This window comes from Micromesistius poutassou (genome assembly GCF_964030765.1).
Source record: "Micromesistius poutassou genome assembly, chromosome: 22".
Classification (NCBI taxonomy): Eukaryota; Metazoa; Chordata; class Actinopteri; order Gadiformes; family Gadidae; genus Micromesistius; species Micromesistius poutassou.
The window spans coordinates 2,485,868-2,511,432 of NC_140292.1; the positions used below are offsets into that span (position 1 = coordinate 2,485,868).

General features: G+C 43.3%; 45 non-coding genes across 45 annotated transcripts; all 45 read right to left on the reverse strand.

The window, feature by feature from the left end:
• Nucleotides 1-358: 358 nt before the first annotated feature.
• Nucleotides 359-430, reverse strand: AC3HAE_038015 (transfer RNA tryptophan (anticodon CCA)). The gene has a single exon. It is a non-coding gene; the product is annotated as a tRNA-Trp (tRNA).
• Nucleotides 431-771: 341 nt separating this feature from the next.
• On the reverse strand, nucleotides 772-843 carry AC3HAE_038021 (transfer RNA tryptophan (anticodon CCA)). Its single transcript has one exon. It is a non-coding gene; the product is annotated as a tRNA-Trp (tRNA).
• A 553-nt stretch (nucleotides 844-1,396) lies between these two features.
• On the reverse strand, nucleotides 1,397-1,468 carry AC3HAE_038022 (transfer RNA tryptophan (anticodon CCA)). The gene has a single exon. It is a non-coding gene; the product is annotated as a tRNA-Trp (tRNA).
• Nucleotides 1,469-1,829: 361 nt separating this feature from the next.
• On the reverse strand, nucleotides 1,830-1,901 carry AC3HAE_038024 (transfer RNA tryptophan (anticodon CCA)). The gene has a single exon. It is a non-coding gene; the product is annotated as a tRNA-Trp (tRNA).
• A 569-nt stretch (nucleotides 1,902-2,470) lies between these two features.
• AC3HAE_038025 (transfer RNA tryptophan (anticodon CCA)) lies at nucleotides 2,471-2,542 on the reverse strand. The gene has a single exon. It is a non-coding gene; the product is annotated as a tRNA-Trp (tRNA).
• Nucleotides 2,543-2,903: 361 nt separating this feature from the next.
• Nucleotides 2,904-2,975, reverse strand: AC3HAE_038026 (transfer RNA tryptophan (anticodon CCA)). The gene has a single exon. It is a non-coding gene; the product is annotated as a tRNA-Trp (tRNA).
• Nucleotides 2,976-3,544: 569 nt separating this feature from the next.
• Nucleotides 3,545-3,616, reverse strand: AC3HAE_038027 (transfer RNA tryptophan (anticodon CCA)). The gene has a single exon. It is a non-coding gene; the product is annotated as a tRNA-Trp (tRNA).
• Nucleotides 3,617-4,825: 1,209 nt separating this feature from the next.
• On the reverse strand, nucleotides 4,826-4,897 carry AC3HAE_038028 (transfer RNA tryptophan (anticodon CCA)). Its single transcript has one exon. It is a non-coding gene; the product is annotated as a tRNA-Trp (tRNA).
• A 361-nt stretch (nucleotides 4,898-5,258) lies between these two features.
• AC3HAE_038030 (transfer RNA tryptophan (anticodon CCA)) lies at nucleotides 5,259-5,330 on the reverse strand. Its single transcript has one exon. It is a non-coding gene; the product is annotated as a tRNA-Trp (tRNA).
• Nucleotides 5,331-5,900: 570 nt separating this feature from the next.
• On the reverse strand, nucleotides 5,901-5,972 carry AC3HAE_038031 (transfer RNA tryptophan (anticodon CCA)). Its single transcript has one exon. It is a non-coding gene; the product is annotated as a tRNA-Trp (tRNA).
• A 361-nt stretch (nucleotides 5,973-6,333) lies between these two features.
• AC3HAE_038032 (transfer RNA tryptophan (anticodon CCA)) lies at nucleotides 6,334-6,405 on the reverse strand. The gene has a single exon. It is a non-coding gene; the product is annotated as a tRNA-Trp (tRNA).
• A 569-nt stretch (nucleotides 6,406-6,974) lies between these two features.
• On the reverse strand, nucleotides 6,975-7,046 carry AC3HAE_038033 (transfer RNA tryptophan (anticodon CCA)). Its single transcript has one exon. It is a non-coding gene; the product is annotated as a tRNA-Trp (tRNA).
• A 569-nt stretch (nucleotides 7,047-7,615) lies between these two features.
• AC3HAE_038035 (transfer RNA tryptophan (anticodon CCA)) lies at nucleotides 7,616-7,687 on the reverse strand. The gene has a single exon. It is a non-coding gene; the product is annotated as a tRNA-Trp (tRNA).
• A 361-nt stretch (nucleotides 7,688-8,048) lies between these two features.
• Nucleotides 8,049-8,120, reverse strand: AC3HAE_038036 (transfer RNA tryptophan (anticodon CCA)). Its single transcript has one exon. It is a non-coding gene; the product is annotated as a tRNA-Trp (tRNA).
• A 361-nt stretch (nucleotides 8,121-8,481) lies between these two features.
• AC3HAE_038037 (transfer RNA tryptophan (anticodon CCA)) lies at nucleotides 8,482-8,553 on the reverse strand. Its single transcript has one exon. It is a non-coding gene; the product is annotated as a tRNA-Trp (tRNA).
• A 570-nt stretch (nucleotides 8,554-9,123) lies between these two features.
• On the reverse strand, nucleotides 9,124-9,195 carry AC3HAE_038038 (transfer RNA tryptophan (anticodon CCA)). The gene has a single exon. It is a non-coding gene; the product is annotated as a tRNA-Trp (tRNA).
• A 361-nt stretch (nucleotides 9,196-9,556) lies between these two features.
• AC3HAE_038039 (transfer RNA tryptophan (anticodon CCA)) lies at nucleotides 9,557-9,628 on the reverse strand. The gene has a single exon. It is a non-coding gene; the product is annotated as a tRNA-Trp (tRNA).
• A 569-nt stretch (nucleotides 9,629-10,197) lies between these two features.
• On the reverse strand, nucleotides 10,198-10,269 carry AC3HAE_038040 (transfer RNA tryptophan (anticodon CCA)). The gene has a single exon. It is a non-coding gene; the product is annotated as a tRNA-Trp (tRNA).
• A 568-nt stretch (nucleotides 10,270-10,837) lies between these two features.
• AC3HAE_038042 (transfer RNA tryptophan (anticodon CCA)) lies at nucleotides 10,838-10,909 on the reverse strand. The gene has a single exon. It is a non-coding gene; the product is annotated as a tRNA-Trp (tRNA).
• A 361-nt stretch (nucleotides 10,910-11,270) lies between these two features.
• AC3HAE_038043 (transfer RNA tryptophan (anticodon CCA)) lies at nucleotides 11,271-11,342 on the reverse strand. Its single transcript has one exon. It is a non-coding gene; the product is annotated as a tRNA-Trp (tRNA).
• Nucleotides 11,343-12,131: 789 nt separating this feature from the next.
• AC3HAE_038044 (transfer RNA tryptophan (anticodon CCA)) lies at nucleotides 12,132-12,203 on the reverse strand. Its single transcript has one exon. It is a non-coding gene; the product is annotated as a tRNA-Trp (tRNA).
• Nucleotides 12,204-12,772: 569 nt separating this feature from the next.
• AC3HAE_038046 (transfer RNA tryptophan (anticodon CCA)) lies at nucleotides 12,773-12,844 on the reverse strand. The gene has a single exon. It is a non-coding gene; the product is annotated as a tRNA-Trp (tRNA).
• Nucleotides 12,845-13,412: 568 nt separating this feature from the next.
• AC3HAE_038047 (transfer RNA tryptophan (anticodon CCA)) lies at nucleotides 13,413-13,484 on the reverse strand. Its single transcript has one exon. It is a non-coding gene; the product is annotated as a tRNA-Trp (tRNA).
• Nucleotides 13,485-13,845: 361 nt separating this feature from the next.
• AC3HAE_038048 (transfer RNA tryptophan (anticodon CCA)) lies at nucleotides 13,846-13,917 on the reverse strand. The gene has a single exon. It is a non-coding gene; the product is annotated as a tRNA-Trp (tRNA).
• Nucleotides 13,918-14,448: 531 nt separating this feature from the next.
• On the reverse strand, nucleotides 14,449-14,520 carry AC3HAE_038049 (transfer RNA tryptophan (anticodon CCA)). The gene has a single exon. It is a non-coding gene; the product is annotated as a tRNA-Trp (tRNA).
• Nucleotides 14,521-14,881: 361 nt separating this feature from the next.
• AC3HAE_038050 (transfer RNA tryptophan (anticodon CCA)) lies at nucleotides 14,882-14,953 on the reverse strand. Its single transcript has one exon. It is a non-coding gene; the product is annotated as a tRNA-Trp (tRNA).
• Nucleotides 14,954-15,523: 570 nt separating this feature from the next.
• On the reverse strand, nucleotides 15,524-15,595 carry AC3HAE_038051 (transfer RNA tryptophan (anticodon CCA)). Its single transcript has one exon. It is a non-coding gene; the product is annotated as a tRNA-Trp (tRNA).
• Nucleotides 15,596-15,956: 361 nt separating this feature from the next.
• AC3HAE_038052 (transfer RNA tryptophan (anticodon CCA)) lies at nucleotides 15,957-16,028 on the reverse strand. The gene has a single exon. It is a non-coding gene; the product is annotated as a tRNA-Trp (tRNA).
• Nucleotides 16,029-16,597: 569 nt separating this feature from the next.
• Nucleotides 16,598-16,669, reverse strand: AC3HAE_038054 (transfer RNA tryptophan (anticodon CCA)). Its single transcript has one exon. It is a non-coding gene; the product is annotated as a tRNA-Trp (tRNA).
• Nucleotides 16,670-17,238: 569 nt separating this feature from the next.
• On the reverse strand, nucleotides 17,239-17,310 carry AC3HAE_038055 (transfer RNA tryptophan (anticodon CCA)). Its single transcript has one exon. It is a non-coding gene; the product is annotated as a tRNA-Trp (tRNA).
• Nucleotides 17,311-17,671: 361 nt separating this feature from the next.
• AC3HAE_038058 (transfer RNA tryptophan (anticodon CCA)) lies at nucleotides 17,672-17,743 on the reverse strand. Its single transcript has one exon. It is a non-coding gene; the product is annotated as a tRNA-Trp (tRNA).
• Nucleotides 17,744-18,104: 361 nt separating this feature from the next.
• On the reverse strand, nucleotides 18,105-18,176 carry AC3HAE_038059 (transfer RNA tryptophan (anticodon CCA)). Its single transcript has one exon. It is a non-coding gene; the product is annotated as a tRNA-Trp (tRNA).
• A 570-nt stretch (nucleotides 18,177-18,746) lies between these two features.
• On the reverse strand, nucleotides 18,747-18,818 carry AC3HAE_038060 (transfer RNA tryptophan (anticodon CCA)). Its single transcript has one exon. It is a non-coding gene; the product is annotated as a tRNA-Trp (tRNA).
• A 361-nt stretch (nucleotides 18,819-19,179) lies between these two features.
• Nucleotides 19,180-19,251, reverse strand: AC3HAE_038061 (transfer RNA tryptophan (anticodon CCA)). The gene has a single exon. It is a non-coding gene; the product is annotated as a tRNA-Trp (tRNA).
• A 569-nt stretch (nucleotides 19,252-19,820) lies between these two features.
• AC3HAE_038062 (transfer RNA tryptophan (anticodon CCA)) lies at nucleotides 19,821-19,892 on the reverse strand. Its single transcript has one exon. It is a non-coding gene; the product is annotated as a tRNA-Trp (tRNA).
• Nucleotides 19,893-20,253: 361 nt separating this feature from the next.
• Nucleotides 20,254-20,325, reverse strand: AC3HAE_038063 (transfer RNA tryptophan (anticodon CCA)). Its single transcript has one exon. It is a non-coding gene; the product is annotated as a tRNA-Trp (tRNA).
• Nucleotides 20,326-20,856: 531 nt separating this feature from the next.
• On the reverse strand, nucleotides 20,857-20,928 carry AC3HAE_038064 (transfer RNA tryptophan (anticodon CCA)). Its single transcript has one exon. It is a non-coding gene; the product is annotated as a tRNA-Trp (tRNA).
• A 361-nt stretch (nucleotides 20,929-21,289) lies between these two features.
• Nucleotides 21,290-21,361, reverse strand: AC3HAE_038065 (transfer RNA tryptophan (anticodon CCA)). The gene has a single exon. It is a non-coding gene; the product is annotated as a tRNA-Trp (tRNA).
• A 569-nt stretch (nucleotides 21,362-21,930) lies between these two features.
• On the reverse strand, nucleotides 21,931-22,002 carry AC3HAE_038067 (transfer RNA tryptophan (anticodon CCA)). The gene has a single exon. It is a non-coding gene; the product is annotated as a tRNA-Trp (tRNA).
• A 569-nt stretch (nucleotides 22,003-22,571) lies between these two features.
• AC3HAE_038069 (transfer RNA tryptophan (anticodon CCA)) lies at nucleotides 22,572-22,643 on the reverse strand. The gene has a single exon. It is a non-coding gene; the product is annotated as a tRNA-Trp (tRNA).
• A 361-nt stretch (nucleotides 22,644-23,004) lies between these two features.
• AC3HAE_038070 (transfer RNA tryptophan (anticodon CCA)) lies at nucleotides 23,005-23,076 on the reverse strand. The gene has a single exon. It is a non-coding gene; the product is annotated as a tRNA-Trp (tRNA).
• A 361-nt stretch (nucleotides 23,077-23,437) lies between these two features.
• On the reverse strand, nucleotides 23,438-23,509 carry AC3HAE_038071 (transfer RNA tryptophan (anticodon CCA)). The gene has a single exon. It is a non-coding gene; the product is annotated as a tRNA-Trp (tRNA).
• A 570-nt stretch (nucleotides 23,510-24,079) lies between these two features.
• Nucleotides 24,080-24,151, reverse strand: AC3HAE_038072 (transfer RNA tryptophan (anticodon CCA)). The gene has a single exon. It is a non-coding gene; the product is annotated as a tRNA-Trp (tRNA).
• A 361-nt stretch (nucleotides 24,152-24,512) lies between these two features.
• On the reverse strand, nucleotides 24,513-24,584 carry AC3HAE_037985 (transfer RNA tryptophan (anticodon CCA)). The gene has a single exon. It is a non-coding gene; the product is annotated as a tRNA-Trp (tRNA).
• Nucleotides 24,585-25,153: 569 nt separating this feature from the next.
• AC3HAE_037986 (transfer RNA tryptophan (anticodon CCA)) lies at nucleotides 25,154-25,225 on the reverse strand. Its single transcript has one exon. It is a non-coding gene; the product is annotated as a tRNA-Trp (tRNA).
• Between the last annotated feature and the right edge of the window lie 340 nt (nucleotides 25,226-25,565).

Genomic DNA, 25,565 nt, shown 5'->3' on the forward strand with positions numbered 1-25,565 from the left:
CATGGTCTATTTTTCAGATTTATTTGAGCTTGAATTAAGGGCATCAGTGGCAACTAGTGAGCACCAACGATTTGTAGTACTGTCATTTGATCTGAGAATAATATCCCATTTGGAGAAACCTCTCGTGAAATTTGCACTGGAAGACAGCTGACCTTGACTTGATAAAACACGCAACCTTCTGATCTGGAGTCAGACGCGCTACCATTGTGCCAAAAGTCCTAATGCTCGCTTTTTGAGATTGAATGAAGGGCAACAGTTGCTGCTAGTGTTCACCAATAATCAGTGATGATTTCTTTTGATCTGAGGATAAATGCCCAATCTGAAAACATTTTTTCTGAAATTTCAACTGTATGACAGCTGACCCTGACGTGATTTGAACACGCAACCTTCTGATCTGGAGTCAGACGCTCTACCGTTGCGCCACAAGGCCAGTCGGCTGCATATGAATGAGCTTGAATGAACGCCATGAGTTGCAGCTAGTGCGCACCAGAATAGAGATAAAAGGACAGGTTGTCTGAGAAATTACACTGCCTTCGAGAACACATATTTCACCAGAACCAATGTGAATCGAACACACCACCTACTGATCTGGAGTTAGAAGGGCTACCGTTGCTCCATCTGATCTGATACTATGTACATTAATTATTTGAGCATGAATGAAGGGCATTAATGGCAGCAAGTGAGCACCAAAATTCAGTTGTACAGGCATTTGATCCGACGATAATATCCCACTTGGAGAACATCTTTCAGAAATTTGCACTGCATGACAGCTGACCCTGACGTGATTTGAACAGGCAACCTTCTGATCTGGAGTCAGACACGCTACCGTTGCGCCACAAGGCCTGTCGGGAGCATGAGAATGAGCTTGAATGAACGGCATCAGTTGCAGCTAGTGCGCACCAGAATAGAGATTAAAAGGACATTTTGTCTGAGAATTTATACAGCTTTTGAGAAACCGTTTGTCACAAGGAGACCTTGACATGATTTGAAGCCGCAAGCTTCCCAGCTGGAGTCAGACACGCTACTGTTCCGCCACATGGTCTATTTTTCAGATTTATTTGAGCTTGAATTAAGGGCATCAGTGGCAACTAGTGAGCACCAACGATTTGTAGTACTGTCATTTGATCTGAGAATAATATCCCATTTGGAGAAACCTCTCGTGAAATTTGCACTGGAAGACAGCTGACCTTGACTTGATAAAACACGCAACCTTCTGATCTGGAGTCAGACGCGCTACCATTGTGCCAAAAGTCCTAATGCTCGCTTAAATTTGAGATTGAATGAAGGGCAACAGTTGCTGCTAGTGTTCACCAATATTCAGTGATGATTTCTTTTGATCTGAGGATAAATGCCCAATCTGAAAACATTTTTTGAGAAATTTCAACTGTATGACAGCTGACCCTGACGTGATTTGAACACGCAACCTTCTGATCTGGAGTCAGACGCGCTACCGTTGCGCCACAAGGCCAGTCGGCTGCATAAGAATGAGCTTGAATGAACGCCATGAGTTGCAGCTAGTGTGCACCAGAATAGAGATAAAAGGACAGGTTGTCTGAGAATTTACACTGCCTTCGAGAACACATATTTCACCAGAACCAATGTGAATCAGCTGAACTGGATGTGATTCGAACACACCACCTAGTGATCTGGAGTTAGAAGGGCTACCTTTGCTCCATCTGATCTGATGCTATGTACATTAATTATTTGAGCATGAATTAAGGGCATTAATGGCAGCAAGTGAGCACCAAAATTAAGTTGTACAGGCATTTGATCCGACGATAATATCCCACTTGGAGAACATCTTTCAGAAATTTGCACTGCATGACAGCTGACCCTGACGTGATTTGAACACGCAACCTTCTGATCTGGAGTCAGACGCGCTACCGTTGCGCCACAAGGCCTGTCAGGAGCATGAGAATGAGCTTGAATGAACGGCATCAGTTGCAGCTAGTGCGCACCAGAATAGAGATTAAAAGGACATTTTGTCTGAGAATTTATACAGCTTTTGAGAAACCGTTTGTCACAAGAACTAGTGTAAATCAGCTTACCTTGACATGATTTGAAGCCGCAAGCTTCCCAGTTGGAGTCAGACACGCTACTGTTCCGCCACATGGTCTATTTTTCAGATTTATTTGAGCTTGAATTAAGGGCATCAGTGGCAACTAGTGAGCACCAACGATTTGTAGTACTGTCATTTGATCTGAGAATAATATCCCATTTGGAGAAACCTCTCGTGAAATTTGCACTGGAAGACAGCTGACCTTGACTTGATAAAACACGCAACCTTCTGATCTGGAGTCAGACGCGCTACCATTGTGCCAAAAGTCCTAATGCTCGCTTAAATTTGAGATTGAATGAAGGGCAACAGTTGCTGCTAGTGTTCACCAATAATCAGTGATGATTTCTTTTGATCTGAGGATAAATGCCCAATCTAAAAACATTTTTTGTGAAATTTCAACTGTATGACAGCTGACCCTGACGTGATTTGAACACGCAACCTTCTGATCTGGAGTCAGACGCGCTACTGTTGCACCACAAGGCCAGTCGGCTGCATATGAATGAGCTTGAATGAACGCCATGAGTTGCAGCTAGTGCGCACCAGAATAGAGATAAAAGGACAGGTTGTCTGAGAAATTACACTGCCTTCGAGAACACATATTTCACCAGAACCAATGTGAATCAGCTGAACTGGATGTGATTCGAACACACCACCTACTGATCTGGAGTTAGAAGGGCTACCTTTGCTCCATCTGATCTGATGCTATGTACATTAATTATTTGAGCATGAATTAAGGGCATTAATGGCAGCAAGTGAGCACCAATATTCAGTTGTACAGGCATTTGATCCGACGATAATATCCCACTTGGAGAACATCTTTCAGAAATTTGCACGGCATGACAGCTGACCCTGACGTGATTTGAACACGCAACCTTCTGATCTGGAGTCAGACGCGCTACCGTTGCGCCACAAGGCCTGTCGGGAGCAAGAGAATGAGCTTGAATGAACGCCATCAGTTGCAGCTAGTGCGCACCAGAATAGAGATTAAAAGGACATTTTGTCTGAGAATTTATACAGCTTTTGAGAAACCGTTTGTCACAAGAACTAGTGTAAATCAGCTTACCTTGACATGATTTGAAGCCGCAAGCTTCCCAGTTGGAGTCAGACACGCTACTGTTCCGCCACATGGTCTATTTTTCCGATTTATTTGAGCTTGAATTAAGGGCATCAGTGGCAACTAGTGAGCACCAACGATTTGTAGTACTGTCATTTGATCTGAGAATAATATCCCATTTGGAGAAACCTCTCGTGAAATTTGCACTGGAAGACAGCTGACCTTGACTTGATAAAACACGCAACCTTCTGATCTGGAGTCAGACGCTCTACCATTGTGCCAAAAGTCCCAATGCTCGCTTAAATTTGAGATTGAATGAAGGGCAACAGTTGCTGCTAGTGTTCACCAATATTCAGTGATGATTTCTTTTGATCTGAGGATAAATGCCCAATCTGAAAACATTTGTTGTGAAATTTCAACTGTATGACAGCTGACCCTGACGTGATTTGAACACGCAACCTTCTGATCTGGAGTCAGACGCGCTACCGTTACGCCACAAGGCCAGTCGGCTGCATATGAATGAGCTTGAATGAACGGCATCAGTTGCAGCTAGTGCGCACCAGAATAGAGATTAAAAGGACATTTTGTCTGAGAATTTATACAGCTTTTGAGAAACCGTTTGTCACAAGAACTAGTGTAAATCAGCTTACCTTGACATGATTTGAAGCCGCAAGCTTCCCAGTTGGAGTCAGACACGCTACTGTTCCGCCACATGGTCTATTTTTCAGATTTATTTGAGCTTGAATTAAGGGCATCAGTGGCAACTAGTGAGCACCAACGATTTGTAGTACTGTCATTTGATCTGAGAATAATATCCCATTTGGAGAAACCTCTCGTGAAATTTGCACTGGAAGACAGCTGACCTTGACTTGATAAAACACGCAACCTTCTGATCTGGAGTCAGACGCGCTACCATTGTGCCAAAAGTCCTAATGCTCGCTTAAATTTGAGATTGAATGAAGGGCAACAGATGCTGCTAGTGTTCACCAATAATCAGTGATGATTTCTTTTGATCTGAGGATAAATGCCCAATCTGAAAACATTTTTTGTGAAATTTCAACTGTATGACAGCTGACACTGATGTGATTTGAACACGCAACCTTCTGATCTGGAGTCAGACGCGCTACCGTTTCGCCACAAGGCCAGTCGGCTGCATATGAATGAGCTTGAATGAACGCCATGTGTTGCAGCTAGTGCGCACCAGAATAGAGATAAAAGGACATTATGTCTGAGAATTTATACAGCTTTTGAGAAACCGTTTGTCACAAGAACTAGTGTAAATCAGCTTACCTTGACATGATTTGAAGCCGCAAGCTTCTCAGTTGGAGTCAGACACGCTACTGTTCCGCCACATGGTCTATTTTTCAGATTTATTTGAGCTTGAATTAAGGGCATCAGTGGCAACTAGTGAGCACCAACGATTTGTAGTACTGTCATTTGATCTGAGAATAATATCCCATTTGGAGAAACCTCTGGTGAAATTTGCACTGGAAGACAGCTGACCTTGACTTGATAAAACACGCAACCTTCTGATCTGGAGTCAGACGCGCTACCATTGTGCCAGAAGTCCTAATGCTCGCTTAAATTTGAGATTGAATGAAGGGCAACAGTTGCTGCTAGTGTTCACCAATAATCAGTGATGATTTCTTTTGATCTGAGGATAAATGCCCAATCTGAAAACATTTGTTGTGAAATTTCAACTGTATGACAGCTGACCCTGACGTGATTTGAACACGCAACCTTCTGATCTGGAGTCAGACGCGCTACCGTTGCGCCACAAGGCCAGTCGGCTGCACATGAATGAGCTTGAATGAACGCCATGAGTTGCAGCTAGTGCGCACCAGAATAGAGATAAAAGGACAGGTTGTCTGAGAAATTACACTGCCTTCGAGAACACATATTTCACCAGAACCAATGTGAATCAGCTGAACTGGATGTGATTCGAACACACCACCTACTGATCTGGAGTTAGAAGGGCTACCGTTGCTCCATCTGATCTGATACTATGTACATTAATTATTTGAGCATGAATTAAGGGCATTAATGGCAGCAAGTGAGCACCAAAATTCAGTTGTACAGGCATTTGATCCGACGATAATATCCCACTTGGAGAACATCTTTCAGAAATTTACACTGCATGACAGCTGACCCTGACGTGATTTGAACACGCAACCTTCTGATCTGGAGTCAGACGCGCTACCGTTGCGCCACAAGGCCTGTCGGGTAACATGAGAATGAGCTTGAATGAACGCCATCAGTTGCAGCTAGTGCGCACCAGAATAGAGATTAAAAGGACATTTTGTCTGAGAATTTATACAGCTTTTGAGAAACCGTTTGTCACAAGAACTAGTGTAAATCAGCTTACCTTGACATGATTTGAAGCCGCAAGCTTCCCAGTTGGAGTCAGACACGCTACTGTTCCGCCACATGGTCTATTTTTCCGATTTATTTGAGCTTGAATTAAGGGCATCAGTGGCAACTAGTGAGCACCAACGATTTGTAGTACTGTCATTTGATCTGAGAATAATATCCCATTTGGAGAAACCTCTGGTGAAATTTGCACTGGAAGACAGCTGACCTTGACTTGATAAAACACGCAACCTTCTGATCTGGAGTCAGACGCGCTACCATTGTGCCAAAAGTCCTAATGCTCGCTTAAATTTGAGATTGAATGAAGGGCAACAGTTGCTGCTAGTGTTCACCAATAATCAGTGATGATTTCTTTTGATCTGAGGATAAATGCCCAATCTGAAAACATTTTTTGTGAAATTTCAACTGTATGACAGCTGACCCTGACGTGATTTGAACACGCAACCTTCTGATCTGGAGTCAGACGCGCTACCGTTGCGCCACAAGGCCAGTCTGCTGCATATGAATGAGCTTGAATGAACGCCATGAGTTGCAGCTAGTGCGCACCAGAATAGAGATAAAAGGACAGGTTGTCTGAGAAATTACACTGCCTTCGAGAACACATATTTCACCAGAACCAATGTGAATCAGCTGAACTGGATGTGATTCGAACACACCACCTACTGATCTGGAGTTAGAAGGGCTACCTTTGCTCCATCTGATCTGATGCTACGTACATTAATTATTTGAGCATGAATTAAGGGCATTAATGGCAGCAAGTGAGCACCAAAATTCAGTTGTACAGGCATTTGATCCGACGATAATATCCCACTTGGAGAACATCTTTCAGAAATTTGCACTGCATGACAGCTGACCCTGACGTGATTTGAACACACAACCTTCTGATCTGGAGTCAGACGCACTACCGTTGCGCCACAAGGCCTGCAGGGAGCATGAGAATGAGCTTGAATGAACGCCATCAGTTGCAGCTAGTGCGCATCAGAATAGAGATTAAAAGGACATTTTGTCTGAGAATTTATACAGCTTTTGAGAAACCGTTTGTCACAAGAACTAGTGTAAATCAGCTTACCTTGACATGATTTGAAGCCGCAAGCTTCCCAGTTGGAGTCAGACACGCTACTGTTCCGCCACATGGTCTATTTTTCAGATTTATTTGAGCTTGAATTAAGGGCATCTGTGGCAACTAGTGAGCACCAACGATTTGTAGTACTGTCATTTGATCTGAGAATAATATCCCATTTGGAGAAACCTCTCGTGAAATTTGCACTGGAAGACAGCTGACCTTGACTTGATAAAACACGCAACCTTCTGATCTGGAGTCAGACGCGCTACCATTGTGCCAAAAGTCCTAATGCTCGCTTAAATTTGAGATTGAATGACGGGCAACAGTTGCTGCTAGTGTTCACCAATAATTAGTGATGATTTCTTTTGATCTGAGGATAAATGGCCAATCTGAAAACATTTTTTGTGAAATTTCAACTGTATGACACCTGACCCTGACGTGATTTGAACACGCAACCTTCTGATCTGGAGTCAGACGCGCTACCGTTGCGCCACAAGGCCAGTCGGCTGCATATGAATGAGCTTGAATGAACGGCATCAGTTGCAGCTAGTGCGCACCAGAATAGAGATTAAAAGGACATTTTGTCTGAGAATTTATACAGCTTTTGAGAAACCGTTTGTCACAAGAACTAGTGTAAATCAGCTTACCTTGACATGATTTGAAGCCGCAAGCTTCCCAGTTGGAGTCAGACACGCTACTGTTCCGCCACATGGTCTATTTTTCAGATTTATTTGAGCTTGAATTAAGGGCATCAGTGGCAACTAGTGAGCACCAACGATTTGTAGTACTGTCATTTGATCTGAGAATAATATCCCATTTGGAGAAACCTCTCGTGAAATTTGCACTGGAAGACAGCTGACCTTGACTTGATAAAACACGCAACCTTCTGATCTGGAGTCAGACGCGCTACCATTGTGCCAAAAGTCCTAATGCTAGCTTAAATTTGAGATTGAATGAAGGGCAACAGTTGCTGCTAGTGTTCACCAATAATCAGTGATGATTTCTTTTGATCTGAGGATAAATGCCCAATCTGAAAAATTTTTTTGTGAAATTTCAACTGTATGACAGCTGACCCTGACGTGATTTGAACACGCAACCTTCTGATCTGGAGTCAGACGCGCTACCGTTTCGCCACAAGGCCAGTCGGCTGAATATGAATGAGCTTGAATGAACGCCATGAGTTGCAGCTAGTGCGCACCAGAATAGAGATAAAAGGACAGGTTGTCTGAGAAATTACACTGCCTTCGAGAACACATATTTCACCAGAACCAATGTGAATCAGCTGAACTGGATGTGATTCGAACACACCACCTACTGATCTGGAGTTAGAAGGGCTACCTTTGCTCCATCTGATCTGATGCTATGTACATTAATTATTTGAGCATGAATTAAGGGCATTAATGGCAGCAAGTGAGCACCAAAATTCAGTTGTACAGGCATTTGATCCGACGATAATATCCCACTTGGAGAACATCTTTCAGAAATTTGCACTGCATGACAGCTGACCCTGACGTGATTTGAACACGCAACCTTCTGATCTGGAGTCAGACGCGCTACCGTTGCGCCACAAGGCCTGTCGGGAGCAAAAGAATGAGCTTGAATGAACGCCATGAGTTGCAGCTAGTGCGCACCAGAATAGAGATAAAAGGACAGGTTGTCTGAGAAAGTACACTGCCTTCGAGAACACATATTTCACCAGAACCAATGTGAATCAGCTGAACTGGATGTGATTCGAACACACCACCTACTGATCTGGAGTTAGAAGGGCTACCTTTGCTCCATCTGATCTGATGCTACGTACATTAATTATTTGAGCATGAATTAAGGGCATTAATGGCAGCAAGTGAGCACCAAAATTCAGTTGTACAGGCATTTGATCCGACGATAATATCCCACTTGGAGAACATCTTTCAGAAATTTGCACTGCATGACAGCTGACCCTGACGTGATTTGAACACACAACCTTCTGATCTGGAGTCAGACGCGCTACCGTTGCTCCACAAGGCCTGTCGGGTAACATGAGAATGAGCTTGAATGAACGCCATCAGTTGCAGCTAATGCGCACCAGAATAGAGATTAAAAGGACATTTTGTCTGAGAATTTATACAGCTTTTGAGTAACCGTTTGTCACAAGAACTAGTGTAAATCAGCTTACCTTGACATGATTTGAAGCCGCAAGCTTCCCAGTTGGAGTCAGACACGCTACTGTTCCGCCACATGGTCTATTTTTCAGATTTATTTGAGCTTGAATTAAGGGCATCAGTGGCAACTAGTGAGCACCAACGATTTGTAGTACTGTCATTTGATCTGAGAATAATATCCCATTTGGAGAAACCTCTCGTGAAATTTGCACTGGAAGACAGCTGACCTTGACTTGATAAAACACGCAACCTTCTGATCTGGAGTCAGACGCGCTACCATTGTGCCAAAAGTCCTAATGCTCGCTTAAATTTGAGATTGAATGAAGGGCAACAGTTGCTGCTAGTGTTCACCAATAATCAGTGATGATTTCTTTTGATCTGAGGATAAATGCCCAATCTGAAAACATTTTTTGTGAAATTTCAACTGTATGACAGCTGACCCTGACGTGATTTGAACACGCAACCTTCTGATCTGGAGTCAGACGCGCTACCGTTGCGCCACAAGGCCAGTCGACTGCATATGAATGAGCTTGAATGAACGCCATGAGTTGCAGCTAGTGCGCAACAGAATAGAGATAAAAGGACAGGTTGTCTGAGAAATGACACTGCCTTCGAGAACACATATTTCACCAGAACCAATGTGAATCAGCTGAACTGGATGTGATTCGAACACACCACCTACTGATCTGGAGTTAGAAGGGCTACCTCTGCTCCATCTGATCTGATGCTACGTACATTAATTATTTGAGCATGAATTAAGGGCATTAATGGCAGCAAGTGAGCACCAAAATTCAGTTGTACAGGCATTTGATCCGACGATAATATCCCACTTGGAGAACATCTTTCAGAAATTTGCACTGCATGACAGCTGACCCTGACGTGATTTGAACACGCAACCTTCTGATCTGGAGTCAGACGCGCTACCGTTGCGCCACAAGGCCTGTCAGGAGCATGAGAATGAGCTTGAATGAACGGCATCAGTTGCAGCTAGTGCGCACCAGAATAGAGATTAAAAGGACATTTTGTCTGAGAATTTATACAGCTTTTGAGAAACCGTTTGTCACAAGAACTAGTGTAAATCAGCTTACCTTGACATGATTTGAAGCCGCAAGCTTCCCAGTTGGAGTCAGACACGCTACTGTTCCGCCACATGGTCTATTTTTCAGATTTATTTGAGCTTGAATTAAGGGCATCAGTGGCAACTAGTGAGCACCAACGATTTGTAGTACTGTCATTTGATCTGAGAATAATATCCCATTTGGAGAAACCTCTCGTGAAATTTGCACTGGAAGACAGCTGACCTTGACTTGATAAAACACGCAACCTTCTGATCTGGAGTCAGACGCGCTACCATTGTGCCAAAAGTCCTAATGCTCGCTTAAATTTGAGATTGAATGAAGGGCAACAGTTGCTGCTAGTGTTCACCAATAATCAGTGATGATTTCTTTTGATCTGAGGATAAATGCCCAATCTGAAAACATTTTTTGTGAAATTTCAACTGTATGACAGCTGACACTGACGTGATTTGAACACGCAACCTTCTGATCTGGAGTCAGACGCGCTACCGTTTCGCCACAAGGCCAGTCGGCTGCATTTGAATGAGCTTGAATGAACGCCATGAGTTGCAGCTAGTGCGCACCAGAATAGAGATAAAAGGACATTATGTCTGAGAATTTATACAGCTTTTGAGAAACCGTTTGTCACAAGAACTAGTGTAAATCAGCTTACCTTGACATGATTTGAAGCCGCAAGCTTCTCAGTTGGAGTCAGACACGCTACTGTTCCGCCACATGGTCTATTTTTCAGATTTATTTGAGCTTGAATTAAGGGCATCAGTGGCAACTAGTGAGCACCAACGATTTGTAGTACTGTCATTTGATCTGAGAATAATATCCCATTTGGAGAAACCTCTGGTGAAATTTGCACTGGAAGACAGCTGACCTTGACTTGATAAAACACGCAACCTTCTGATCTGGAGTCAGACGCGCTACCATTGTGCCAAAAGTCCTAATGCTCGCTTAAATTTGAGATTGAATGAAGGGCAACAGTTGCTGCTAGTGTTCACCAATAATCAGTGATGATTTCTTTTGATCTGAGGATAAATGCCCAATCTGAAAACATTTTTTGTGAAATTTCAACTGTATGACAGCTGACCCTGACGTGATTTGAACACGCAACCTTCTGATCTGGAGTCAGACGCGCTACCGTTGCGCCACAAGGCCAGTCTGCTGCATATGAATGAGCTTGAATGAACGCCATGAGTTGCAGCTAGTGCGCACCAGAATAGAGATAAAAGGACAGGTTGTCTGAGAAAGTACACTGCCTTCGAGAACACATATTTCACCAGAACCAATGTGAATCAGCTGAACTGGATGTGATTCGAACACACCACCTACTGATCTGGAGTTAGAAGGGCTACCTTTGCTCCATCTGATCTGATGCTACGTACATTAATTATTTGAGCATGAATTAAGGGCATTAATGGCAGCAAGTGAGCACCAAAATTCAGTTGTACAGGCATTTGATCCGACGATAATATCCCACTTGGAGAACATCTTTCAGAAAATTGCACTGCATGACAGCTGACCCTGACGTGATTTGAACACACAACCTTCTGATCTGGAGTCAGACGCGCTACCGTTGCTCCACAAGGCCTGTCGGGTAACATGAGAATGAGCTTGAATGAACGCCATCAGTTGCAGCTAATGCGCACCAGAATAGAGATTAAAAGGACATTTTGTCTGAGAATTTATACAGCTTTTGAGTAACCGTTTGTCACAAGAACTAGTGTAAATCAGCTTACCTTGACATGATTTGAAGCCGCAAGCTTCCCAGTTGGAGTCAGACACGCTACTGTTCCGCCACATGGTCTATTTTTCAGATTTATTTGAGCTTGAATTAAGGGCATCAGTGGCAACTAGTGAGCACCAACGATTTGTAGTACTGTCATTTGATCTGAGAATAATATCCCATTTGGAGAAACCTCTCGTGAAATTTGCACTGGAAGACAGCTGACCTTGACTTGATAAAACACGCAACCTTCTGATCTGGAGTCAGACGCGCTACCATTGTGCCAAAAGTCCTAATGCTCGCTTAAATTTGAGATTGAATGAAGGGCAACAGTTGCTGCTAGTGTTCACCAATAATCAGTGATGATTTCTTTTGATCTGAGGATAAATGCCCAATCTGAAAACATTTTTTGTGAAATTTCAACTGTATGACAGCTGACCCTGACGTGATTTGAACACACCACCTACTGATCTGGAGTTAGAAGGGCTACCTCTGCTCCATCTGATCTGATGCTACGTACATTAATTATTTGAGCATGAATTAAGGGCATTAATGGCAGCAAGTGAGCACCAAAATTCAGTTGTACAGGCATTTGATCCGACGATAATATCCCACTTGGAGAACATCTTTCAGAAATTTGCACTGCATGACAGCTGACCCTGACGTGATTTGAACACGCAACCTTCTGATCTGGAGTCAGACGCGCTACCGTTGCGCCACAAGGCCTGTCAGGAGCATGAGAATGAGCTTGAATGAACGGCATCAGTTGCAGCTAGTGCGCACCAGAATAGAGATTAAAAGGACATTTTGTCTGAGAATTTATACAGCTTTTGAGAAACCGTTTGTCACAAGAACTAGTGTAAATCAGCTTACCTTGACATGATTTGAAGCCGCAAGCTTCCCAGTTGGAGTCAGACACGCTACTGTTCCGCCACATGGTCTATTTTTCAGATTTATTTGAGCTTGAATTAAGGGCATCAGTGGCAACTAGTGAGCACCAACGATTTGTAGTACTGTCATTTGATCTGAGAATAATATCCCATTTGGAGAAACCTCTCGTGAAATTTGCACTGGAAGACAGCTGACCTTGACTTGATAAAACACGCAACCTTCTGATCTGGAGTCAGACGCGCTACCATTGTGCCAAAAGTCCTAATGCTCGCTTAAATTTGAGATTGAATGAAGGGCAACAGTTGCTGCTAGTGTTCACCAATAATCAGTGATGATTTCTTTTGATCTGAGGATAAATGCCCAATCTGAAAACATTTTTTGTGAAATTTCAACTGTATGACAGCTGACACTGACGTGATTTGAACACGCAACCTTCTGATCTGGAGTCAGACGCGCTACCGTTTCGCCACAAGGCCAGTCGGCTGCATTTGAATGAGCTTGAATGAACGCCATGAGTTGCAGCTAGTGCGCACCAGAATAGAGATAAAAGGACATTATGTCTGAGAATTTATACAGCTTTTGAGAAACCGTTTGTCACAAGAACTAGTGTAAATCAGCTTACCTTGACATGATTTGAAGCCGCAAGCTTCTCAGTTGGAGTCAGACACGCTACTGTTCCGCCACATGGTCTATTTTTCAGATTTATTTGAGCTTGAATTAAGGGCATCAGTGGCAACTAGTGAGCACCAACGATTTGTAGTACTGTCATTTGATCTGAGAATAATATCCCATTTGGAGAAACCTCTGGTGAAATTTGCACTGGAAGACAGCTGACCTTGACTTGATAAAACACGCAACCTTCTGATCTGGAGTCAGACGCGCTACCATTGTGCCAAAAGTCCTAATGCTCGCTTAAATTTGAGATTGAATGAAGGGCAACAGTTGCTGCTAGTGTTCACCAATAATCAGTGATGATTTCTTTTGATCTGAGGATAAATGCCCAATCTGAAAACATTTTTTGTGAAATTTCAACTGTATGACAGCTGACCCTGACGTGATTTGAACACGCAACCTTCTGATCTGGAGTCAGACGCGCTACCGTTGCGCCACAAGGCCAGTCTGCTGCACATGAATGAGCTTGAATGAACGCCATGAGTTGCAGCTAGTGCGCACCAGAATAGAGATAAAAGGACAGGTTGTCTGAGAAATTACACTGCCTTCGAGAACACATATTTCACCAGAACCAATGTGAATCAGCTGAACTGGATGTGATTCGAACACACCACCTACTGATCTGGAGTTAGAAGGGCTACCTTTGCTCCATCTGATCTGATGCTATGTACATTAATTATTTGAGCATGAATTAAGGGCATTAATGGCAGCAAGTGAGCACCAAAATTCAGTTGTACAGGCATTTGATCCGACGATAATATCCCACTTGGAGAACATCTTTCAGAAATTTCCACTGCATGACAGCTGACCCTGACGTGATTTGAACACGCAACCTTCTGATCTGGAGTCAGACGCGCTACCGTTGCCCCACAAGGCCTGTCAGGAGCATGAGAATGAGCTTGAATGAACGGCATCAGTTGCAGCTAGTGCGCACCAGAATAGAGATTAAAAGGACATTTTGTCTGAGAATTTATACAGCTTTTGAGAAACCGTTTGTCACAAGAACTAGTGTAAATCAGCTTACCTTGACACGCTACTGTTCCGCCACATGGTCTATTTTTCCGATTTATTTGAGCTTGAATTAAGGGCATCAGTGGCAACTAGTGAGCACCAACGATTTGTAGTACTGTCATTTGATCTGAGAATAATATCCCATTTGGAGAAACCTCTGGTGAAATTTGCACTGGAAGACAGCTGACCTTGACTTGATAAAACACGCAACCTTCTGATCTGGAGTCAGACGCGCTACCATTGTGCCAAAAGTCCTAATGCTCGCTTAAATTTGAGATTGAATGAAGGGCAACAGTTGCTGCTAGTGTTCACCAATAATCAGTGATGATTTCTTTTGATCTGAGGATAAATGCCCAATCTGAAAACATTTTTTGTGAAATTTCAACTGTATGACAGCTGACCCTGACGTGATTTGAACACGCAACCTTCTGATCTGGAGTCAGACGCGCTACCGTTGCGCCACAAGGCCAGTCGTCTGCATATGAATGAGCTTGAATGAACGCCATGAGTTGCAGCTAGTGCGCACCAGAATAGAGATAAAAGGACAGGTTGTCTGAGAAATTACACTGCCTTCGAGAACACATATTTCACCAGAACCAATGTGAATCAGCTGAACTGGATGTGATTCGAACACACCACCTACTGATCTCGAGTTAGAAGGGCTACCGTTGCTCCATCTGATCTGATACTATGTACATTAATTATTTGAGCATGAATTAAGGGCATTAATGGCAGCAAGTGAGCACCAAAATTCTGTTGTACAGGCATTTGATCCGACGATAATATCCCACTTGGAGAACATCTTTCAGAAATTTACACTGCATGACAGCTGACCCTGACGTGATTTGAACACGCAACCTTCTGATCTGGAGTCAGACGCGCTACCGTTGCGCCACAAGGCCTGTCGGGTAACATGAGAATGAGCTTGAATGAACGCCATCAGTTGCAGCTAGTGCGCACCAGAATAGAGATTAAAAGGACATTTTGTCTGAGAATTTATACAGCTTTTGAGAAACCGTTTGTCACAAGAACTAGTGTAAATCAGCTTACCTTGACATGATTTGAAGCCGCAAGCTTCCCAGTTGGAGTCAGACACGCTACTGTTCCGCCACATGGTCTATTTTTCCGATTTATTTGAGCTTGAATTAAGGGCATCAGTGGCAACTAGTGAGCACCAACGATTTGTAGTACTGTCATTTGATCTGAGAATAATATCCCATTTGGAGAAACCTCTGGTGAAATTTGCACTGGAAGACAGCTGACCTTGACTTGATAAAACACGCAACCTTCTGATCTGGAGTCAGACGCGCTACCATTGTGCCAAAAGTCCTAATGCTCGCTTAAATTTGAGATTGAATGAAGGGCAACAGTTGCTGCTAGTGTTCACCAATAATCAGTGATGATTTCTTTTGATCTGAGGATAAATGCCCAATCTGAAAACATTTTTTGTGAAATTTCAACTGTATGACAGCTGACCCTGACGTGATTTGAACACGCAACCTTCTGATCTGGAGTCAGACGCGCTACCGTTGCGCCACAAGGCCAGTCTGCTGCATATGAATGAGCTTGAATGAACGCCATGAGTTGCAGCTAGTGCGCACCAGAATAGAGATAAAAGGACAGGTTGTCTGAGAAATTACACTGCCTTCGAGAACACATATTTCACCAGAACCAATGTGAATCAGCTGAACTGGATGTGATTCGAACACACCACCTACTGATCTGGAGTTAGAAGGGCTACCTTTGCTCCATCTGATCTGATGCTACGTACATTAATTATTTGAGCATGAATTAAGGGCATTAATGGCAGCAAGTGAGCACCAAAATTCAGTTGTACAGGCATTTGATCCGACGATAATATCCCACTTGGAGAACATCTTTCAGAAATTTGCACTGCATGACAGCTGACCCTGACGTGATTTGAACACACAACCTTCTGATCTGGAGTCAGACGCACTACCGTTGCGCCACAAGGCCTGCAGGGAGCATGAGAATGAGCTTGAATGAACGCCATCAGTTGCAGCTAGTGCGCATCAGAATAGAGATTAAAAGGACATTTTGTCTGAGAATTTATACAGCTTTTGAGAAACCGTTTGTCACAAGAACTAGTGTAAATCAGCTTACCTTGACATGATTTGAAGCCGCAAGCTTCCCAGTTGGAGTCAGACACGCTACTGTTCCGCCACATGGTCTATTTTTCAGATTTATTTGAGCTTGAATTAAGGGCATCTGTGGCAACTAGTGAGCACCAACGATTTGTAGTACTGTCATTTGATCTGAGAATAATATCCCATTTGGAGAAACCTCTCGTGAAATTTGCACTGGAAGACAGCTGACCTTGACTTGATAAAACACGCAACCTTCTGATCTGGAGTCAGACGCGCTACCATTGTGCCAAAAGTCCTAATGCTCGCTTAAATTTGAGATTGAATGACGGGCAACAGTTGCTGCTAGTGTTCACCAATAATTAGTGATGATTTCTTTTGATCTGAGGATAAATGGCCAATCTGAAAACATTTTTTGTGAAATTTCAACTGTATGACACCTGACCCTGACGTGATTTGAACACGCAACCTTCTGATCTGGAGTCAGACGCGCTACCGTTGCGCCACAAGGCCAGTCGGCTGCATATGAATGAGCTTGAATGAACGGCATCAGTTGCAGCTAGTGCGCACCAGAATAGAGATTAAAAGGACATTTTGTCTGAGAATTTATACAGCTTTTGAGAAACCGTTTGTCACAAGAACTAGTGTAAATCAGCTTACCTTGACATGATTTGAAGCCGCAAGCTTCCCAGTTGGAGTCAGACACGCTACTGTTCCGCCACATGGTCTATTTTTCAGATTTATTTGAGCTTGAATTAAGGGCATCAGTGGCAACTAGTGAGCACCAACGATTTGTAGTACTGTCATTTGATCTGAGAATAATATCCCATTTGGAGAAACCTCTCGTGAAATTTGCACTGGAAGACAGCTGACCTTGACTTGATAAAACACGCAACCTTCTGATCTGGAGTCAGACGCGCTACCATTGTGCCAAAAGTCCTAATGCTAGCTTAAATTTGAGATTGAATGAAGGGCAACAGTTGCTGCTAGTGTTCACCAATAATCAGTGATGATTTCTTTTGATCTGAGGATAAATGCCCAATCTGAAAAAAAAATTTGTGAAATTTCAACTGTATGACAGCTGACCCTGACGTGATTTGAACACGCAACCTTCTGATCTGGAGTCAGACGCGCTACCGTTTCGCCACAAGGCCAGTCGGCTGAATATGAATGAGCTTGAATGAACGCCATGAGTTGCAGCTAGTGCGCACCAGAATAGAGATAAAAGGACAGGTTGTCTGAGAAATTACACTGCCTTCGAGAACACATATTTCACCAGAACCAATGTGAATCAGCTGAACTGGATGTGATTCGAACACACCACCTACTGATCTGGAGTTAGAAGGGCTACCTTTGCTCCATCTGATCTGATGCTATGTACATTAATTATTTGAGCATGAATTAAGGGCATTAATGGCAGCAAGTGAGCACCAAAATTCAGTTGTACAGGCATTTGATCCGACGATAATATCCCACTTGGAGAACATCTTTCAGAAATTTGCACTGCATGACAGCTGACCCTGACGTGATTTGAACACGCAACCTTCTGATCTGGAGTCAGACGCGCTACCGTTGCGCCACAAGGCCTGTCGGGAGCAAAAGAATGAGCTTGAATGAACGCCATGAGTTGCAGCTAGTGCGCACCAGAATAGAGATAAAAGGACAGGTTGTCTGAGAAAGTACACTGCCTTCGAGAACACATATTTCACCAGAACCAATGTGAATCAGCTGAACTGGATGTGATTCGAACACACCACCTACTGATCTGGAGTTAGAAGGGCTACCTTTGCTCCATCTGATCTGATGCTACGTACATTAATTATTTGAGCATGAATTAAGGGCATTAATGGCAGCAAGTGAGCACCAAAATTCAGTTGTACAGGCATTTGATCCGACGATAATATCCCACTTGGAGAACATCTTTCAGAAATTTGCACTGCATGACAGCTGACCCTGACGTGATTTGAACACACAACCTTCTGATCTGGAGTCAGACGCGCTACCGTTGCTCCACAAGGCCTGTCGGGTAACATGAGAATGAGCTTGAATGAACGCCATCAGTTGCAGCTAATGCGCACCAGAATAGAGATTAAAAGGACATTTTGTCTGAGAATTTATACAGCTTTTGAGTAACCGTTTGTCACAAGAACTAGTGTAAATCAGCTTACCTTGACATGATTTGAAGCCGCAAGCTTCCCAGTTGGAGTCAGACACGCTACTGTTCCGCCACATGGTCTATTTTTCAGATTTATTTGAGCTTGAATTAAGGGCATCAGTGGCAACTAGTGAGCACCAACGATTTGTAGTACTGTCATTTGATCTGAGAATAATATCCCATTTGGAGAAACCTCTCGTGAAATTTGCACTGGAAGACAGCTGACCTTGACTTGATAAAACACGCAACCTTCTGATCTGGAGTCAGACGCGCTACCATTGTGCCAAAAGTCCTAATGCTCGCTTAAATTTGAGATTGAATGAAGGGCAACAGTTGCTGCTAGTGTTCACCAATAATCAGTGATGATTTCTTTTGATCTGAGGATAAATGCCCAATCTGAAAACATTTTTTGTGAAATTTCAACTGTATGACAGCTGACCCTGACGTGATTTGAACACGCAACCTTCTGATCTGGAGTCAGACGCGCTACCGTTGCGCCACAAGGCCAGTCGACTACATATGAATGAGCTTGAATGAACGCCATGAGTTGCAGCTAGTGCGCAACAGAATAGAGATAAAAGGACAGGTTGTCTGAGAAATGACACTGCCTTCGAGAACACATATTTCACCAGAACCAATGTGAATCAGCTGAACTGGATGTGATTCGAACACACCACCTACTGATCTGGAGTTAGAAGGGCTACCTCTGCTCCATCTGATCTGATGCTACGTACATTAATTATTTGAGCATGAATTAAGGGCATTAATGGCAGCAAGTGAGCACCAAAATTCAGTTGTACAGGCATTTGATCCGACGATAATATCCCACTTGGAGAACATCTTTCAGAAATTTGCACTGCATGACAGCTGACCCTGACGTGATTTGAACACGCAACCTTCTGATCTGGAGTCAGACGCGCTACCGTTGCGCCACAAGGCCTGTCAGGAGCATGAGAATGAGCTTGAATGAACGGCATCAGTTGCAGCTAGTGCGCACCAGAATAGAGATTAAAAGGACATTTTGTCTGAGAATTTATACAGCTTTTGAGAAACCGTTTGTCACAAGAACTAGTGTAAATCAGCTTACCTTGACATGATTTGAAGCCGCAAGCTTCCCAGTTGGAGTCAGACACGCTACTGTTCCGCCACATGGTCTATTTTTCAGATTTATTTGAGCTTGAATTAAGGGCATCAGTGGCAACTAGTGAGCACCAACGATTTGTAGTACTGTCATTTGATCTGAGAATAATATCCCATTTGGAGAAACCTCTCGTGAAATTTGCACTGGAAGACAGCTGACCTTGACTTGATAAAACACGCAACCTTCTGATCTGGAGTCAGACGCGCTACCATTGTGCCAAAAGTCCTAATGCTCGCTTAAATTTGAGATTGAATGAAGGGCAACAGTTGCTGCTAGTGTTCACCAATAATCAGTGATGATTTCTTTTGATCTGAGGATAAATGCCCAATCTGAAAACATTTTTTGTGAAATTTCAACTGTATGACAGCTGACACTGACGTGATTTGAACACGCAACCTTCTGATCTGGAGTCAGACGCGCTACCGTTTCGCCACAAGGCCAGTCGGCTGCATATGAATGAGCTTGAATGAACGCCATGAGTTGCAGCTAGTGCGCACCAGAATAGAGATAAAAGGACAGGTTGTCTGAGAAATTACACTGCCTTCGAGAACACATATTTCACCAGAACCAATGTGAATCAGCTGAACTGGATGTGATTCGAACACACCACCTACTGATCTGGAGTTAGAAGGGCTACCTTTGCTCCATCTGATCTGATGCTATGTACATTAATTATTTGAGCATGAATTAAGGGCATTAATGGCAGCAAGTGAGCACCAAAATTCAGTTGTACAGGCATTTGATCCGACGATAATATCCCACTTGGAGAACATCTTTCAGAAATTTCCACTGCATGACAGCTGACCCTGACGTGATTTGAACACGCAACCTTCTGATCTGGAGTCAGACGCGCTACCGTTGCCCCACAAGGCCTGTCAGGAGCATGAGAATGAGCTTGAATGAACGGCATCAGTTGCAGCTAGTGCGCACCAGAATAGAGATTAAAAGGACATTTTGTCTGAGAATTTATACAGCTTTTGAGAAACCGTTTGTCACAAGAACTAGTGTAAATCAGCTTACCTTGACACGCTACTGTTCCGCCACATGGTCTATTTTTCAGATTTATTTGAGCTTGAATTAAGGGCATCAGTGGCAACTAGTGAGCACCAACGATTTGTAGTACTGTCATTTGATCTGAGAATAATATCCCATTTGGAGAAACCTCTCGTGAAATTTGCACTGGAAGACAGCTGACCTTGACTTGATAAAACACGCAACCTTCTGATCTGGAGTCAGACGCGCTACCATTGTGCCAAAAGTCCTAATGCTCGCTTAAATTTGAGATTGAATGAAGGGCAACAGTTGCTGCTAGTGTTCACCAATAATCAGTGATGATTTCTTTTGATCTGAGGATAAATGCCCAATCTGAAAACATTTTTTGTGAAATTTCAACTGTATGACAGCTGACCCTGACGTGATTTGAACACGCAACCTTCTGATCTGGAGTCAGACGCGCTACCGTTGCGCCACAAGGCCAGTCGTCTGCATATGAATGAGCTTGAATGAACGCCATGAGTTGCAGCTAGTGCGCACCAGAATAGAGATAAAAGGACAGGTTGTCTGAGAAATTACACTGCCTTCGAGAACACATTTTTCACCAGAACCAATGTGAATCAGCTGAACTGGATGTGATTCGAACACACCACCTACTGATCTGGAGTTAGAAGGGCTACCTTTGCTCCATCTGATCTGATGCTACGTAAATTAATTATTTGAGCATGAATTAAGGGCATTAATGGCAGCAAGTGAGCACCAAAATTCAGTTGTACAGGCATTTGATCCGACGATAATATCCCACTTGGAGAACATCTTTCAGAAATTTGCACTGCATGACAGCTGACCCTGACGTGATTTGAACACACAACCTTCTGATCTGGAGTCAGACGCACTACCGTTGCGCCACAAGGCCTGCAGGGAGCATGAGAATGAGCTTGAATGAACGCCATCAGTTGCAGCTAGTGCGCATCAGAATAGAGATTAAAAGGACATTTTGTCTGAGAATTTATACAGCTTTTGAGAAACCGTTTGTCACAAGAACTAGTGTAAATCAGCTTACCTTGACATGATTTGAAGCCGCAAGCTTCCCAGTTGGAGTCAGACACGCTACTGTTCCGCCACATGGTCTATTTTTCAGATTTATTTGAGCTTGAATTAAGGGCATCTGTGGCAACTAGTGAGCACCAACGATTTGTAGTACTGTCATTTGATCTGAGAATAATATCCCATTTGGAGAAACCTCTCGTGAAATTTGCACTGGAAGACAGCTGACCTTGACTTGATAAAACACGCAACCTTCTGATCTGGAGTCAGACGCGCTACCATTGTGCCAAAAGTCCTAATGCTCGCTTAAATTTGAGATTGAATGACGGGCAACAGTTGCTGCTAGTGTTCACCAATAATTAGTGATGATTTCTTTTGATCTGAGGATAAATGGCCAATCTGAAAACATTTTTTGTGAAATTTCAACTGTATGACACCTGACCCTGACGTGATTTGAACACGCAACCTTCTGATCTGGAGTCAGACGCGCTACCGTTGCGCCACAAGGCCAGTCGGCTGCATATGAATGAGCTTGAATGAACGGCATCAGTTGCAGCTAGTGCGCACCAGAATAGAGATTAAAAGGACATTTTGTCTGAGAATTTATACAGCTTTTGAGAAACCGTTTGTCACAAGAACTAGTGTAAATCAGCTTACCTTGACATGATTTGAAGCCGCAAGCTTCCCAGTTGGAGTCAGACACGCTACTGTTCCGCCACATGGTCTATTTTTCAGATTTATTTGAGCTTGAATTAAGGGCATCAGTGGCAACTAGTGAGCACCAACGATTTGTAGTACTGTCATTTGATCTGAGAATAATATCCCATTTGGAGAAACCTCTCGTGAAATTTGCACTGGAAGACAGCTGACCTTGACTTGATAAAACACGCAACCTTCTGATCTGGAGTCAGACGCGCTACCATTGTGCCAAAAGTCCTAATGCTAGCTTAAATTTGAGATTGAATGAAGGGCAACAGTTGCTGCTAGTGTTCACCAATAATCAGTGATGATTTCTTTTGATCTGAGGATAAATGCCCAATCTGAAAAAAATTTTTGTGAAATTTCAACTGTATGACAGCTGACCCTGACGTGATTTGAACACGCAACCTTCTGATCTGGAGTCAGACGCGCTACCGTTTCGCCACAAGGCCAGTCGGCTGAATATGAATGAGCTTGAATGAACGCCATGAGTTGCAGCTAGTGCGCACCAGAATAGAGATAAAAGGACAGGTTGTCTGAGAAATTACACTGCCTTCGAGAACACATATTTCACCAGAACCAATGTGAATCAGCTGAACTGGATGTGATTCGAACACACCACCTACTGATCTGGAGTTAGAAGGGCTACCTTTGCTCCATCTGATCTGATGCTATGTACATTAATTATTTGAGCATGAATTAAGGGCATTAATGGCAGCAAGTGAGCACCAAAATTCAGTTGTACAGGCATTTGATCCGACGATAATATCCCACTTGGAGAACATCTTTCAGAAATTTGCACTGCATGACAGCTGACCCTGACGTGATTTGAACACGCAACCTTCTGATCTGGAGTCAGACGCGCTACCGTTGCGCCACAAGGCCTGTCGGGAGCAAAAGAATGAGCTTGAATGAACGCCATGAGTTGCAGCTAGTGCGCACCAGAATAGAGATAAAAGGACAGGTTGTCTGAGAAAGTACACTGCCTTCGAGAACACATATTTCACCAGAACCAATGTGAATCAGCTGAACTGGATGTGATTCGAACACACCACCTACTGATCTGGAGTTAGAAGGGCTACCTTTGCTCCATCTGATCTGATGCTACGTACATTAATTATTTGAGCATGAATTAAGGGCATTAATGGCAGCAAGTGAGCACCAAAATTCAGTTGTACAGGCATTTGATCCGACGATAATATCCCACTTGGAGAACATCTTTCAGAAAATTGCACTGCATGACAGCTGACCCTGACGTGATTTGAACACACAACCTTCTGATCTGGAGTCAGACGCGCTACCGTTGCTCCACAAGGCCTGTCGGGTAACATGAGAATGAGCTTGAATGAACGCCATCAGTTGCAGCTAATGCGCACCAGAATAGAGATTAAAAGGACATTTTGTCTGAGAATTTATACAGCTTTTGAGTAACCGTTTGTCACAAGAACTAGTGTAAATCAGCTTACCTTGACATGATTTGAAGCCGCAAGCTTCCCAGTTGGAGTCAGACACGCTACTGTTCCGCCACATGGTCTATTTTTCAGATTTATTTGAGCTTGAATTAAGGGCATCAGTGGCAACTAGTGAGCACCAACGATTTGTAGTACTGTCATTTGATCTGAGAATAATATCCCATTTGGAGAAACCTCTCGTGAAATTTGCACTGGAAGACAGCTGACCTTGACTTGATAAAACACGCAACCTTCTGATCTGGAGTCAGACGCGCTACCATTGTGCCAAAAGTCCTAATGCTCGCTTAAATTTGAGATTGAATGAAGGGCAACAGTTGCTGCTAGTGTTCACCAATAATCAGTGATGATTTCTTTTGATCTGAGGATAAATGCCCAATCTGAAAACATTTTTTGTGAAATTTCAACTGTATGACAGCTGACCCTGACGTGATTTGAACACGCAACCTTCTGATCTGGAGTCAGACGCGCTACCGTTGCGCCACAAGGCCAGTCGACTGCATATGAATGAGCTTGAATGAACGCCATGAGTTGCAGCTAGTGCGCAACAGAATAGAGATAAAAGGACAGGTTGTCTGAGAAATGACACTGCCTTCGAGAACACATATTTCACCAGAACCAATGTGAATCAGCTGAACTGGATGTGATTCGAACACACCACCTACTGATCTGGAGTTAGAAGGGCTACCTCTGCTCCATCTGATCTGATGCTACGTACATTAATTATTTGAGCATGAATTAAGGGCATTAATGGCAGCAAGTGAGCACCAAAATTCAGTTGTACAGGCATTTGATCCGACGATAATATCCCACTTGGAGAACATCTTTCAGAAATTTGCACTGCATGACAGCTGACCCTGACGTGATTTGAACACGCAACCTTCTGATCTGGAGTCAGACGCGCTACCGTTGCGCCACAAGGCCTGTCAGGAGCATGAGAATGAGCTTGAATGAACGGCATCAGTTGCAGCTAGTGCGCACCAGAATAGAGATTAAAAGGACATTTTGTCTGAGAATTTATACAGCTTTTGAGAAACCGTTTGTCACAAGAACTAGTGTAAATCAGCTTACCTTGACATGATTTGAAGCCGCAAGCTTCCCAGTTGGAGTCAGACACGCTACTGTTCCGCCACATGGTCTATTTTTCAGATTTATTTGAGCTTGAATTAAGGGCATCAGTGGCAACTAGTGAGCACCAACGATTTGTAGTACTGTCATTTGATCTGAGAATAATATCCCATTTGGAGAAACCTCTCGTGAAATTTGCACTGGAAGACAGCTGACCTTGACTTGATAAAACACGCAACCTTCTGATCTGGAGTCAGACGCGCTACCATTGTGCCAAAAGTCCTAATGCTCGCTTAAATTTGAGATTGAATGAAGGGCAACAGTTGCTGCTAGTGTTCACCAATAATCAGTGATGATTTCTTTTGATCTGAGGATAAATGCCCAATCTGAAAACATTTTTTGTGAAATTTCAACTGTATGACAGCTGACACTGACGTGATTTGAACACGCAACCTTCTGATCTGGAGTCAGACGCGCTACCGTTTCGCCACAAGGCCAGTCGGCTGCATTTGAATGAGCTTGAATGAACGCCATGAGTTGCAGCTAGTGCGCACCAGAATAGAGATAAAAGGACATTATGTCTGAGAATTTATACAGCTTTTGAGAAACCGTTTGTCACAAGAACTAGTGTAAATCAGCTTACCTTGACATGATTTGAAGCCGCAAGCTTCTCAGTTGGAGTCAGACACGCTACTGTTCCGCCACATGGTCTATTTTTCAGATTTATTTGAGCTTGAATTAAGGGCATCAGTGGCAACTAGTGAGCACCAACGATTTGTAGTACTGTCATTTGATCTGAGAATAATATCCCATTTGGAGAAACCTCTGGTGAAATTT